This window comes from Dioscorea cayenensis, unplaced genomic scaffold, assembly GCF_009730915.1.
Source record: "Dioscorea cayenensis subsp. rotundata cultivar TDr96_F1 unplaced genomic scaffold, TDr96_F1_v2_PseudoChromosome.rev07_lg8_w22 25.fasta BLBR01000573.1, whole genome shotgun sequence".
NCBI classification, from domain to species: domain Eukaryota; kingdom Viridiplantae; phylum Streptophyta; class Magnoliopsida; order Dioscoreales; family Dioscoreaceae; genus Dioscorea; species Dioscorea cayenensis.
In genome coordinates this window covers 72,048-84,677 of record NW_024086964.1, presented here as the reverse complement: position 1 = coordinate 84,677, position 12,630 = coordinate 72,048, and the positions used below count along the sequence as shown (strand labels likewise).

The 12,630-nt window shown below is 43.9% G+C and overlaps 2 non-coding genes across 2 annotated transcripts; both read right to left on the bottom strand.

Annotated features, from left to right (window-relative positions):
- Positions 1 to 6,669: 6,669 nt before the first annotated feature.
- Positions 6,670 to 6,776, bottom strand: LOC120254684. The gene has a single exon (XR_005534702.1). It is a non-coding gene; the product is annotated as a small nucleolar RNA R71 (small nucleolar RNA).
- Positions 6,777 to 11,523: 4,747 nt separating this feature from the next.
- On the bottom strand, positions 11,524 to 11,630 carry LOC120254682. The gene has a single exon (XR_005534700.1). It is a non-coding gene; the product is annotated as a small nucleolar RNA R71 (small nucleolar RNA).
- Between the last annotated feature and the right edge of the window lie 1,000 nt (positions 11,631 to 12,630).

Genomic DNA, 12,630 nt, shown 5'->3' with positions numbered 1-12,630 from the left:
TGTACTGCCCATGTCCACACAAAACTCAGTACGCTTGCTACAGAGTCACTGTGCCTAGGAAATCCGTTGGCAAGCGTCCATACTCCTCTATACCTGTGCAGGTTTCGTCATACAAACCTATACGAACGGAGAATTCATTGACACTCATGCAAAATGGATGTCTGAATAATCAGAATTATATAGCATTCATGGTGTCAAATCTCCCATATGGCTTGTCAAACTCAAAAGACACCAACACCTCTAGCGTTAATGCACGGAAAACTGGCTCTTGGATAGTCAATAATCTTCTCCGGCTTCCCAATGCTAGCATCTCATCAATCTCATCAGCTAGCTCATCACCCCACCGAATCTCTCTCTGTACACTCAAATCCACAAAGCGAGACTGACCAAAACTGAGTACTTATAATCTCTCAAATCGAGCCTGATGCTCGGGATTCGAGAACTCCATGTGTACTAGCTCAGGTGGGGTCTCTCTGGGACGCTTAGCTTCATGCTTCTTCGAACGAGGTGCCATGTCTGCAAGAAATGATGAGAAAATGATTAACGAATCTCTAGAAACAGTACTACAGAATTCCACATGGGCCTGTGAAAATTACCCACGCCCGTGTGGATCTACAGGGCGTGAAATCCGCACGGTTGCAGGTCAATGCTCCAAGATTACAACCTAAACCCACGGTTAAACAATTTCTAAACATGCATAAACTATTATAAAGTGGAAATTACATCCAACTCAAGATTTTTGATCTATTAAAAGCAAGAATTGGTGAAGAAGAGATGGAAAAAGGTTTACCGATGAAATAGGTATGAAAACTTTAAATTCAGCGTGGAAATTGACTGGAAAACCTTCTAAAATAGAAATATGTGGGCCAGGAGACTGATCAAAGTCGATCTTCGAGTGATTGGAGTGAAGAAGAAGAGAATTTAAGAAGATTTTAAAGGAAAACTCGCGTCTTTTGGAATTCTGCGCAACCACACGGGCGTGCGGAAATTACCTACACCCGTGTGCCTCTACCAGAGAGACTTACAGGGGCAAACACACGCCCCTGTGCGCTCTCAGGAAAAACACTCAATCCTCTCTAAACACAATCGCACGGGCTTGTTAAAAATGCCCACGCCGGTGCGCCCGACCCACAGTAGCAGATGCACGCCCCTATGGGTTCTCTGTCTAATCGAGAAGAATCACTAAGTGTTTCGTACGCCCATGCGAAATTTTCACACAGGCATGGACATTCACAGGTCCAACTCACAAGGTAATTATACGCCCCTGTGTCTTCTCGGGATGGAGGAGAGCTCTGCTATAGAGATCCAGATGGGGGTGCAGAAATTACCCATGCTCGTGCGCTTATCACAAGATCGCCCACAGGGGTGAGTCCATGCCCCTATGTGCTCTCCGGCTAAGTCTCTACAGGAAGACACACGCCCGTACGGAAATTACCCATGGGCGTGCGAAAGTCACCAGGTCGCTGACAGGGGTGCGTCCACGCCCCTATGTCTTTTATGGACGAGCTCGCAATGCAAAACCACGGGCGTGAGGAATTTACACACAGCCGTGCGTTTTCTCTGGATGCCTTAGAAAACTCTGCATGCTCCACAGAAAATTTCTGAACATGTATACATACTCAGAGCCTGCCCTATTATGCAAAATACACCAGCGAAAAACATGAGAAACTAGCTCGAACGACTAAAACATCACCAAATCCACATGAAAACACACGATGACATTAAGAGTCCACAATAAAATCACATCAAAAGCAACTAAAAATTAAGACACCAACACTCAATACTTTATTTATGCAAATACTAAGCTAACAACTAAGAAAACAGTAAGCACTTGGGTTGCCTCCCAAGAAGAGCTTGTTTAACGTCACTAAGCTTGATGTACCTTATCTTACCTCACAGGGGTTCATAATTGAAGGTTGCCCTCATACCCATAGCTTGAAAGCATGATGAGCAAAGTCTCTTGAAGGTAGAGGGGGAACTGTCAGGCTTGGTACCACCTAGCAGAGGTTTATCTAGCTTGTTTGGTTCGCGCACATCCCCAATAGCCTTGGGGCATTTTCGGTGGCATCTCCTCACCCTCTTCATCTTCTGGAGCACCTTCTTTATGATCCCCGGAGTAGATGAAACTTCTTCCATTGAACCAAGCATCATTACTTCCTCGTTATCCACCTCTTGGTCAAACAAACCCTCGTACGGGTCCGGATTGAACATTTCCTGCATATATTCATCAACAATCTCATTAGTAGTGTCGAGAAAGTAAAGAGTATCTTCAAAATCAAGAGAATGTCACGTGGCTTTAGCGAGGCGGTATGTGAGTTTATCATCTCCAACCCTCAGTGTCAAAAGCCTATTTCAGCCGAGATTTCAGCATTTGTTTCTCCATCATTTCCCCAACTTAAGAGAGAGTGGTGGCTAGGGTTTTGAAAGTTATTGGCTTGGGCTTTAGAGAGGTTCTAGGGCTCCAATGTCACGTGCTGTTTGAAAGAAGGTTAGTGGGAGAGCTTTCATCGGCACCGATCCGGCGAGGTGTATCCAAGGCAAGACAAAGGGACCTTTGCGACGAGTAGAAGACTCTCCACAAGACCATCGCCATGACTAATGATGGGGTTTTTCTATGGATGCTCTGTTTTTACATTCAATTTCATTGATTGTATCTAGCTCCATGGAGAGCTAAACCCTTAGTGGGTATTTGGGTATTTGTCAACCCTAGGATGTATTCGTTTCATTGAACCTCTTTATTATGTTTTCAATTAATTGATGTTTATTATGAGTTCCAATCTTGGAGACATGATTGTATGAATGCTCCCCTAGAGTGACACTAGGGTTGAGAGTTCTTCTTGGAAACTCTTGTGAGTGAGTGACAAACCATGAGAATTAGACAAAGCTAGATTGGAGAGGGTTGAGAGGGTGAGTCGAGAGGTAGCAGAGCATCCCCTTTCCCCTCCGGTGTGATCTATCATACCTCCATGTTCCAAGAGTTCTTTGCAGCCATAGTAGAGTGAATGGGCTAAGGGATGACATTCTGTTGGGGCATAGTTGTGAGTGCAACAGAGTGAAGCATTGAAGTGATTTTAGCATCTAGGGCTTAATTGTGGCAAGGGATCTTTCATATGGACTAAAGGGTTAGGTCTATACATAGGAATAGGGTTTATCACTTGGAATCCCTAAAACTCATTGCAATTCTATGCGAGTGTATTGTTGAGAGGTTATTCAATCTTTCCTCCGGGACATGTATAGAGTTAGGCATGGTTGGCCTTAGATTTGGGATCATGTAGTTAAGGATTTTCACGACTCATTGTTGCATCAATTAGGAAGTATAATAGAGGGTTCTTGCACTTGAAACGATTGTCCTAGGTGGATCAATATCCGGGTACCCCATCTTTATCGATTGCCTTACCTTCTCCTTTACTTGTGTCTTCTATCTTGTTGTTTTTATTTTCGTTATTTCATATTTTGTCACACTTATCACTATTCATCTTCCATATTAGTTAAGAAACAACTCAAGTGTCTTTCTTCCCTACTCTCTGTGGATACGATACCCACTCATCTGGGATTATTACTTCAGCACCCGTGCACTTGCGGTTTTTATGCATATACGGACGTGTCAAGTTTTTGGCGCCGGTTCCGTGGAGTAGGTATTTAGAGATACTTTGCACTTTGTTTTCTTAGCTATTCATTTATTCATTCTATTTCATATTTTCATATTCTATCATCGTTCTGATTTTTGTTCTTTCTTTTTGGGTGCAGCTCTAGGTTATGACCTAAGGGAACCCCTCCATACTGATTGAAGGAGATCCCGAGCTTGAACGTATACTGAGAAGAAAAGGGAAAGAACCTGTGCAAGAATAGTCTAATCTAGCTAATTTGGAAGTAGAAGAATCTGAAAACATGGCAGAACATAATGAGCAGTGATAAGTGCTTGTGCGATATGAATGCGAAGCGTTCATTCCTTATGTTGAACATTACTTTTCTCAGGTTTTTACACTAATATATGTGTTTTTATGTTACTTTCATGCAGGTAGAGTTGTGAGGCCAAGTATGAAGGAAAGAAGCCAATGTGGATTACAATGCACCGATTTTGGAGGAAATCTTGCTAAGGTTCAAACGTGAAGACATAGGTCGATGTGAGATGCTAGAGTGTGTGTCAACCTCCTCGTATTCGAGTGGGCACATCCATTTGGAGGGGCACAAAGGTAGTCACATTCGAGCATTCCGACTTATGCACATAGAACAAGAGCTCCACCAACATGTACACCCTTGAAGAAGCAAGTGATCCACGACATGAACGTGTGCCCGTTTGCGTTACCCCGATGAAAGTATGGAATTGGGAAGCTATTCTGGTCGAATACTGTAGCAGCACTGTTCCCTTCAGGTGTGACTACTTGCACCGGGTGTGATACAGGACATGCTCCCTCCGATTGCCCGATCTCTATTGGTGATGCATCTTCGGCTGAGAATGTCGATTTTGTGGGTAATGGCATGAACAAACAATGAAATCCATTGATAAGTGCTTGTGCGATACAAATGCGAAGCGTTCATTCCTTATGTTGAGCATTACTTTTCTCAGGTTTTTACACTAATATGTGTGTTTTTATGTTACTTTCATGCAGGTAGGGTTGTGAGGCCGAGTATGAAGGAAATAGGCCAATGTGGATCATAATGCACCAATTTTGGAGGAAATCTTGCTAAGGTTCAAACGCGAAGACATAGGTCGGGTGTGAGATGCTAGAGTGTGTGCCAACCTCCTCGTATTCGAGTGGGCACATCCATTTGGAGGGGCACAAAGGCAGTCACATTCGAGCATTCCGACTTATGCACATAGAACAAGAGCTCCACCAATGTGTACACCATTGAAGAAGCAAGTGATCCAAGATGTGAACGTGTGCCCGTTTGCGTTACCAAGATGAAAGTATGAAATTGGGAAGCTATTCAGGTTGAATACTGTACCAGAGTACTGCAGCAACATGGTAGAAAATACTATAGCAGCAATTTTCACAGCCGGCCGAGAAAACAGGAATTCAGAGGATCCACACGGGCGTGTGGAAATTATCCACGCCCGTGTGGAAATTCCCCACGGGCGCGTGAAGCATCCACGCCCCTATAGTCGCCCGATTCCAGCCCTATTTAAAGCCGAATCAACCCCGATTTTAGTATTCTTTTCTCCATATTTTCCCCAACTTGAGAGAGGGCTTCGGCTAGGGTTTCGAGGGGTATTGGCCAAGGTTTTGGAGAGGTTCTACGGCTCCGACATCGTCATTCTTTAGGAAGAAGGTTGGTAGGGGAGCTTCCATCGAGGGGGTTTCTTTATGGATTCATTACTTTTACATTCTATTTCTTTGATTGTACTTAGCTCTATGGAGAGCTAAACCCCTAGTGGGTACTTGGGTATTGTGAACCCTAGGATGTATTTGTTTCTTTGAACTTCTTTATTATGCTTTCAATAAATTGATGTTTATTGTGAGTTCCAACCTTGAATGCTTGATTGTATGAACATTTCCCCTAGAGTGACACTAGGGTTGAGAGTTCCTGTTGGTAACCTTGTGAGTGAGTGACACACCACGAGCGTTAGACAAAGCTAGGTTGGAGAGGGTTGAGAGGGTGAGTTGAGAGGTACAGGAGCGTCCCCTTTCCCCTCTGATGTGATAGATTCTACCTCCGTTCCTCGAGTTCTTTGCTGTCATAATAGAGTGAATGGTCTAAGGGATGAACTTTCACTGGGGCTTAGTTGTGCGTGCAACGGAGTGAAGCATTGAGGTGATCTTAATATCTAGGGCTCAATTGTGCTTAGGGACCTTCCACCTTGACCAAAGGGTTAGGTCTATAATAAGGAAGAGATTTATCACTTGGAATCTTTATAGCTCATTGCAACTCTATGCGAGTACGAGGTGTTGAGATTGTTCGATTTCTCCTCCGGGACATGTATAGAGTTAGGCATAGTTGACCTTAGATTTGGGACTATGTAATTAAGGATTTCTATGACTCACCATTGCATTGATTAGGAAGCATAATAGAGGGTTCTTGCACTTGAAACAATTATCCTAGGCGGAGCATTATCCGGGCACCCCATCTTTATCGATTGCCTTATCCCCTTCTTTACTTTTGCTCTCTTATTTGTTGCTTTTATTGTGAAGAATTGAATCATTGTCACACTCATCATTATTGATCTTTCACATAGCTAAGAATCGGATTAAGTATTTTTATTCCCTACGCCCTGTAAATTCGATACCCGCTCACCCGGGATTATTACTTCGACAAACCCGTGCACTTGCGGGATATACGCAAGGGGACCTTGTCAAGCAGCAACGGACATTATCTGATGATGCCAGACCTTCAGTACTGGGGACATAATCGAGCATTGTGCGTCCCCCGATTACAGCTTAGAACTTTGAGCTGAAGTCGGCATTCATCCACATATTGTAGTAATCCGCACAGTTTAATGGTTTGGCCGATGAGGATCCGAACAATTATATAGAGAACTTTCTCGAGGTGTATGATATGGTTAATATAAACGAGGTGATGGATGATGCCATCAAGTTGAGAGCCTTCCCATTTTCCATAAAGGGGAGAGTGAAGCAGTAGCTACACTCATTACCTAGAGCCTCGATTACCACATGGGAGGAGATGGTAGAAGATTTTCTTGCCCGATATTTTTCTCCCGGAAAATCCGCAAAGCTTAGGAATGAGATCTTGTCCTTTGTACAGTTGGAATTGGAGTCTCTATTTGAGATGTGGGAAAGGCTCAAGGAGCTCCTGAGAAAGTGACCGCAACACGGATTCCCAGAGTGGATTATTGTTCAGATCTTTTACAACGGTTTGAATCCGAGTACAAGGCAACTCTTGGATGCGGCAGCAGGAGGTACCTTAGGTAGCAAGACCCCTGGTGAGTCTCTTCAATTAATTGAAGAAATGGGGTTAGACAGCTACCAATGGAATGCTAGGGAGAAGAAAAAGGTAGCCAGCCTCCATGAGATAGATGCAGTAACCTCATTGTCGGCTCAAGTGGAATCATTGAGTAAAAAGTTAGATCTCCTAACTTCGAATAGAGTGGCGGCCATGACTACTTGCACCGGGTGTGATAGAGGACATGCTCTCTCCGATTGCCCAATCTCTATTGGTGATGCATTTTCGGTTGAGAATGTCGATTTTGTGGGTAATGGCATGAGGAAACAAGGAAATCCATTGATAAGTGCTTGTGCGATACGAATGCGAAGCGTTCATTCCTTATGTTGAGCATTACTTTTCTCGGGTTTTTACACTAATATGTGTGTTTTTATGTTACTTTTATCCAGGTAGGGTTGTGAGGCCGAGTATGAAGGAAATAGGCCAATGTGGATCATAATGCACCAATTTTGGAGGAAATCTTGCTAAGATTCAAAAGCGAAGACATAGGTCAAGTGTGCGATGCTAGAGTGTGTGCCAACCTCCTCGTATTCGAGTGGGCACATCCGTTTGGAGGGGCACAAAGGCAGTCACATTTGAGCATTCCGACTTATGCACATAGAACAAGAGCCCCACCAACGTGTACACCATTGAAGAAGCAAGTGATCCACGACGTGAACGTGTGCTCGTTTGCGTTACCCCGATGAAAGTATGGAATTGGGAAGCTATTCAGGTCGAATACTATACCAGAGCACTATAGTAATACTGTAGCATATACTGTAGCAGCACTGCTCACAGTCAGCCGAGAAACCAGAGAAACGGAGAATCCACACGGGCGTGTGGAAATTATCCACGCCCGTGAGGAAATTCCGCACGGGCACGTGGAGCATCCACGCCCGTGTAGTAGCCCGATTCTAGCCCTTTTTAAAGCCGATTCCAGCCCTTTTTAAAGCCGATTCAGCCCCGATTTTGGTATTCTTTTCTCCATCTTTTCCACAACTTGAGAGAGGACTTCAGCTAGGGTTTCGAGGGGTATTGGCCAAGGTTTTGGAGAGGTTCTATGGCTCCGACATCGTCATTCCTTAGGAAGAAGGTTGGTAGGGGAGCTTCTATCGAGGCGTATCCTTTACCGGACGAGGGAATCCTTGAACGACGAGTAGAGGACTCTCCACAAGACCACCGACACGACCATCGAGGGGGTTTCTTTATGGATTCATTGCTTTTACATTATATTTCTTTGATTGTACTTAGCTCCATGGAGAACTAAACCCCTAGAGGGTACTCGGGTATTGTGAACCCTAGGATGTATTTGTTTCTTTGAACCTCTTTATTATGCTTTCAATAAATTGATATTTATTGTGAGTTCCAACCTTGAATTCTTGATTGTATGAACATTTCCCCTAGAGTGACACTAGGGTTGAGAGTTCTTGTTGGTAACCTTGTGAGTGAGTGACATACCACGAGCGTTATACAAAGCCAGGTTGGAGAGGGTTGAGAGGGTGAGTCGAGAGGTACAGGAGCGTCCCCTTTCCCCTCCGGCATGATAGATTCTACCTCCATTCCTCGAGTTCTTTGCGGCTATAATAGAGTGAATGGTCTAAGGGATGAACTTCCGCTGGGGCTTAGTTGCGCGTGCAACGGAGTGAAGCGTTGAGGTGATCTTAGTATCTTGGGCTCAATTGTGGTTAGGGACCTTCCACCTGGACCAAAGGGTTAGGTCTATAAGAAGAAAGAGATTTATCACTTGGAATCCCTAGAGTTGATTGTAACTCTATGAGAGTGCGAGGTGTTGAGGTTGTTCGATTTCTCCTCCGGGACATGTATAGAGTTAGGCATAGTTGACCTTAGATTTGGGACTATGTAATTAAGGATTTCCACGACTCACCATTGCATTGATTAGGAAGCATAATAGAGGGTTCTTGCACTTGAAATAATTATCCTAGGCGGAGCATTATCCGGGTACCCCATCTTTATTGATTGCCTTATCCCCTTCTTTACTTTTGCTCTCTTACTTGTTGCTTTTATTGTTGAGAATTGAATCATTATCACACTCATCGTTATTGATATTTTGCATAGCTAAGAGTCAAGTTAAGTATTATTATTCCCTACTCCCTGTGGATTCGATACCCATTCACCCGGGATTATTACTTCGACAACCCCGTGCACTTGCGGGATATACGCAAGGGGACCTTGTCAAGTTTTTGGCGCCGTTGCCGGGGAGTAGGCGTTTTGAGATACTTTGCACTTTGTTTTCTTAGCTATTTCACCACACATTCTATTTCATATCTTCTTATTCTATCATCGTTCTGATTTTCTTTTTCTTTCTTTTTGGTGCAGCTCCAGGTTATGACCCGAGGGAATCCATCAATATTGATTGAAGGAGACCCTGAGCTTGAACGTACACTTAGAAGAAAAGGGAAAGAACCTGTGAAAGAATAACATAATTCAGCTGATTTGGAAGTAGAGGAATATGAAAACATGGCAGAACAGAATGAGCAACAGTGAACATGACACGCATACGAATATGCGTGTAAACCGCAAGTGCACGGGTGTCAAAGTAATAATTACCCCGGTGAGTGGGTAGTCGAATCCACAGGGAACAGGGCTACTAGTACTAACTACTTCTCTGCTTTCTAACCTAATGATAAATGGAAAGGTGTGGTGATCTAATGTGCAAAGAAATGAATACCGGAGACAAATATGCAAGGGTAAAATGGATGGAGATCTCAATCAGTAAAAGTGGGGTATTCGGGCAATGCTCCCCCTAGGATTTAGGTATTAGGTACCGAATAAGCAAAGTGTTTCTATGATGAGTAAGTTAAGTCGTGGAAATCCAAATATAATCAGATCCGGCCTTCCGATCACCGATACTAGTCCCCTACGAGGTCCCGGTGGAGAAATCGCTCAATCTCAACACCTCACACCACATATGACTGCAAAGCACTATAGGAATTCCAAGAGTTGTATCCGATTCCTAAAAATTGATCCAACCCTAATTCCCGGCGAAGGATCCTAACCCCCTACAAGGTCCCGGCGGAGAAATCTCTTAAATTCATGCCTCACACCAAATATGGTTGCATAGAGCTTAAGGACCGGAGATAGAATACACTCAATCGAAAGGGAGAGGGGACACTCCACTATCTCATGACTCACCCTCTCAACCTTCTTTAACCTTGAAGTTCTAACTCTAATGGAGACCTCTCTCACATCAAAGTAACAAATCATGCAAATCCGATCAACCACAAAGATTAATTAAACAAGCAAGCAATGAGAATACAAGATTAAAACTTAATCAAACTCGGATTAAATAGAAACACTAAGCAAATACACAAAAGATGAGAATCCTAGGGTTCACAAGCCCAAATACCCTCTAGGGTTCTAGCTCTCCATGGAGCAACATACAAAACACACCATCAATGAATGAAAGTACATTAAAACCATAGAAATAAACCCCCTTATATATGAACTGATGGCCTTGATGGAGAGCTTCGACGTCTTGAAGGACCCACTCCGAAGCTAGGTTCACCGGTAGCTTCCTCGATGCTATGACGGAGGAGGAATCGATCAAAGTTGGTGACAAAGCGCCTCTAAAGCCGCAAAGACCTCCTCTCCAAACCCCAGCCATCTCACCCCTCAACAGCCGCACAAAAGATGAGAAAGAATAGAGCAAAACGGCTATTTATAGGCCTTAGATCGCATCTGTCACGTGCCCTCATGCGCCCGTGTGGATTTTCCACGCGGCCTCGTGGGCTGCAGAAATTTCCACGTGGGCGCGTGGAATTTCCACGCGGCCGCGTGAACAGTAATTTTGCCGCAGTACTGCTACATTGAAATTGCTACAGTACTTTTCACAGAACGCGATCCGAACACTCTTCTCTTAAGGCCACATGTCCGGGCACGCGTCCATGTGGTAGGCTATAAAACTTTTCTTCATCGACGTATCTTTGAGAGGACTTGCAATCTTCACAAAGAGAAGGAATATGAAGATGTGGCTACCTTTGTGCCCTTCCAAATAGTGAATTGACTTGAATCTTCTTGGAAGTTGGCACACATCTCCACATTTATGAACTGCTCTCGTGTCTTGATCCTTGAATTGAACAAGAACTCCCAACATTGTGTCTTTATAGCCTATCTTTGTTTCATTTTTACTCTTCAAGGCATTCACAACCTATATGCATAAAAGAACACCAAATACACAATATGAGACATAAACCACAGTAAAAATGATGCTCAATGCATGTAAAACATATATAAAAATATGTCTACTCAAGCACTTATCAGAACACTATCCGACTATGCCAGACCTTCAGTGTTGGGGACACAATCAAGTATTGTGCGTCCCCAATTACAGCTCAGAACTTCGAGCTAAAGCAGGCATTCATCCATATGCTGCAGCAGTCCACACAATTCAACGGTTTGGCTGATGAGGATCCAAACAGTCACATAGAGAGCTTTCTCGAGGTGTACGATATGCTGAAGATAAATGGGGTGACCGATGATGCCATCAAATTGAGAGCCTTCCCACTTTCCTTGAATTGGAGAGCGAAGCAGTGGCTACACTCATTACCTAGAGCATCAATCACTACATGGGAGGAGATGGTAGAAGCTTTTCTGGCCCGTTATTTTCCTCCCGGAAAATCAGCAAAGCTTAGGAATGAGATCTCGTCCTTTGTTTAGTTGGAATTGGAGTCTTTATTCGAGACATGGGAAAGGTTCAAGGAGCTCCTGAGAAAGTGTCCGCAACACGGATTCTCGGAGTGGATGATTGTTCAAACCTTTTACAATGGTTTGAACCCGAGTACAAGACAACTCTTGGATGCGGCAGCAGGAGGTACCTTAGGTAGCAAAACCCCTGATGAGGCTTGTCAATTAATTGAGGAAATAGGGTTAAATAGCTACCAATGGAATGCTAGGGAGAAGAAAAAGGTGGCCGGTCTCCATGAAATTGATGCGGTAACCTCATTGGCGGCGCAAGTAGAGAGTCTTAGTAAGAAGTTAGATCTCATAGCTTCGAATAGAGTTGCGGCCGTGACCAATTACACTGGTTGTGGTGGAGGACATGCTCCCTCCGATTGCCCGATCGTTATTGGTGATGTTTCTTCAGTGGAAAACGTTGACTTTGTAGGTAATGGCATGAGACCTTAAGAGAACCCATATAGTAATACTTACAATTCAGGTTGGAAGAATCATCCCAACTTTTTATGGAGTAATCAAGGACCACAAAAGGCCATTGGGCCATCGGGTTTCAAACAACAACAACAAGCCCCTCAAGTGGAAAACAGAATTTCAGACTTGGAAACCCGAATGACGGATTTAGAGAAGCACTTGGCTAGATTTGTTCAATCTGCAAATACATGGTTTGAATCAGTCGAGGCTACACTTCGCAACCACACCGCCTCTTTGCACAACCTTGAAAATCAGGTCGGGCAAATTACGAAGTCTCTCTCCGAAAGGCTACATGGAAGTTTACCAAGCAATACGGAAACCAACCCTAGAGAACATGTGAAGGCGATCACTTTGAGAAGTGGTCGTGAGATTGAAGGTAGGCTTTCGAGTGAGAAGCCAAAATAACACGCACCCGTGGTTGTAGAGGTTGAGAAGGGAGCAAAGAAAGAGAAATAGGTGGCACCCCCACCTTTCAAGCCAAGAATCCCTTATCCCTCTAGATTGAAGAATGACCAAGGGGATGAACAGTATAATAAGTTCCTAAGTTTATTCAAGCAACTCCACATCAACATTCCTTTTGTAGAG